A 1,813-nucleotide genomic window follows, 5' to 3' on the forward strand; every position below is an offset into this window, starting at 1 on the left:
GAGTCGTCTTCTAATGATTCTCAGTAAACTTATCTACCCTACCCGAGGATCGAACTCGGAATCTCCACTTAGGAGGGTGGCGCCTTATCCATTGGGCCAGCAGAGCGATGATTCAACTTCCGATCATGTTGATGTCTGTGACTGTTTCGCCGATTACATGAGTGATTACTCTACCTCTCGAAAATTCCTTGATGGAAATTTTGCGAAGGTTCAAAGGGCACGCCCGGATTTGAACCGAGGACCTGCTGATCTGCAGTCAGCCGCTCTACCACTGAGCTACACACCCATATACGCAATTCGACTAGTCCTCCATTTGACCTATTTTCATTCAAAATTGCACTCCTCACTGTGTCGTTTACAGCCAGCTCAATCGAGTCGTCTTCTAATGATTCTCAGTGAATTTATCTACCCTACCCGAGGATCGAACTCGGAATCTCCACCTTAGGAGGGTGGCGCCTTATCCATTGGGCCAGCAGGGCGATGATTTAACTTCCGATCATGTTGATGTCTGTGACTGTTCCGCCGATTACATGAGTGATTACTCTACCTCTCAAAAATTCCTTGATGAAAATTTTGCGAAAGTTCATAGGGCACGCCTGGATTTGAACCGAGGACCTGCTGATCTGCAGTCAGCCGCTCTACCACTGAGCTACACACCCATGCACAAAATTCGACTATTCCTCCATTTGACCTATTTTCATTCAAAATTTCACTCCTCACTGTGTCGTTTACAGCCAGCTCAATCGAGTCGTCCTCTAATGATTCTCACTAAACTTATCTACCCTACCCGAGGATCGAACTCGGAATCTCCACCTTAGGAGGGTGGCGCCTTATCCATTGGGCCAGCAGGGCGATGATTCAACTTTCGATCATGTTGATGTCTGTGACTGTTCCGCCGATTACATGAGTGATTACTCTACCTCTAGAAAATTCCTTGATGGAAATTTTGTGAAGGTTCAAAGGGCACACCCGAATTTGAACCGAGGACCTACTGATCTGCAGTCAGCCGCTCTACCACTGAGCTACACACCCATGCACACAATTTGACTAGTCCTCTATTTGACCTATTTTCATTCAAAATTTCACTCCTCACTGTGTCGTTTACAGCCAGCTCAATCGAGTCGTCCTCTAATGATTCTTACTAAACTTATGAACCCTACCCGTGGATCGAACTCGGAATCTCCACCTTAGGAGGGTGGCGCCTTATCCATTGGGCCAGCAGGGCGATGATTCAACTTCCGATCATGTTGATGTCTGTGACTGTTTCGCCGATTACATGAGTGATTACTCTACCTCTCGAAAATTCCTTGATGAAAATTTTGCGAAAGTTCATAGGGCACGCCCGGATTTGAAGCGAGGACCTGCTAATCTGCAATCAGCCGCTCTACCACTGAGCTACACACCCATCCACAAAATTCGACTATTCCTCCATTTGACCTATTTTCATTCAAAATTTCACTCATCACTGTGTCGTTTACAGCCAGCTCAATCGAGTCGTCCTCTAATGATTCTTACTAAACTTATCTACCCTACCCGAGGATCGAACTCGAAATCTCCACCTTAGGAGGGTGGCGCCTTATCCATTGGGCCAGCAGAGCGATGATTCAACCACCGATCATGTTGATGTCTGTGACTGTTTCGCCGATTACATGAGTGATTACTCTACCTCTCGAAAATTCCTTGATGGAAATTTTGCGAAGGTTCAAAGGGCACGCCCGGATTTGAACCGAGGACCTGCTGATCTGCAGTCAGCCGCTCTACCACTGAGCTACACACCCATATACGCAATTCGACTAGTCCTCCATTGACCTAT

The 1,813-nt window shown here is 46.7% G+C and overlaps 10 non-coding genes across 10 annotated transcripts; all 10 read right to left on the minus strand.

Annotated features, from left to right (window-relative positions):
* Positions 1 to 34: 34 nt before the first annotated feature.
* Pmar_PMAR022686 lies at positions 35 to 106 on the minus strand. Its single transcript has one exon. It is a non-coding gene; the product is annotated as a tRNA-Arg (tRNA).
* Positions 107 to 214: 108 nt separating this feature from the next.
* On the minus strand, positions 215 to 286 carry Pmar_PMAR022687. The gene has a single exon. It is a non-coding gene; the product is annotated as a tRNA-Cys (tRNA).
* A 120-nt stretch (positions 287 to 406) lies between these two features.
* Pmar_PMAR022688 lies at positions 407 to 479 on the minus strand. Its single transcript has one exon. It is a non-coding gene; the product is annotated as a tRNA-Arg (tRNA).
* A 108-nt stretch (positions 480 to 587) lies between these two features.
* Positions 588 to 659, minus strand: Pmar_PMAR022689. The gene has a single exon. It is a non-coding gene; the product is annotated as a tRNA-Cys (tRNA).
* A 120-nt stretch (positions 660 to 779) lies between these two features.
* On the minus strand, positions 780 to 852 carry Pmar_PMAR022690. The gene has a single exon. It is a non-coding gene; the product is annotated as a tRNA-Arg (tRNA).
* A 108-nt stretch (positions 853 to 960) lies between these two features.
* Positions 961 to 1,032, minus strand: Pmar_PMAR022691. The gene has a single exon. It is a non-coding gene; the product is annotated as a tRNA-Cys (tRNA).
* Positions 1,033 to 1,152: 120 nt separating this feature from the next.
* On the minus strand, positions 1,153 to 1,225 carry Pmar_PMAR022692. Its single transcript has one exon. It is a non-coding gene; the product is annotated as a tRNA-Arg (tRNA).
* A 108-nt stretch (positions 1,226 to 1,333) lies between these two features.
* Pmar_PMAR022693 lies at positions 1,334 to 1,405 on the minus strand. Its single transcript has one exon. It is a non-coding gene; the product is annotated as a tRNA-Cys (tRNA).
* A 120-nt stretch (positions 1,406 to 1,525) lies between these two features.
* Positions 1,526 to 1,598, minus strand: Pmar_PMAR022694. The gene has a single exon. It is a non-coding gene; the product is annotated as a tRNA-Arg (tRNA).
* A 108-nt stretch (positions 1,599 to 1,706) lies between these two features.
* On the minus strand, positions 1,707 to 1,778 carry Pmar_PMAR022695. The gene has a single exon. It is a non-coding gene; the product is annotated as a tRNA-Cys (tRNA).
* Between the last annotated feature and the right edge of the window lie 35 nt (positions 1,779 to 1,813).

This window comes from Perkinsus marinus, assembly GCF_000006405.1.
Source record: "Perkinsus marinus ATCC 50983 genomic scaffold scf_1104296936320, whole genome shotgun sequence".
In the NCBI taxonomy this organism is placed as follows: domain Eukaryota; phylum Perkinsozoa; order Perkinsida; family Perkinsidae; genus Perkinsus; species Perkinsus marinus.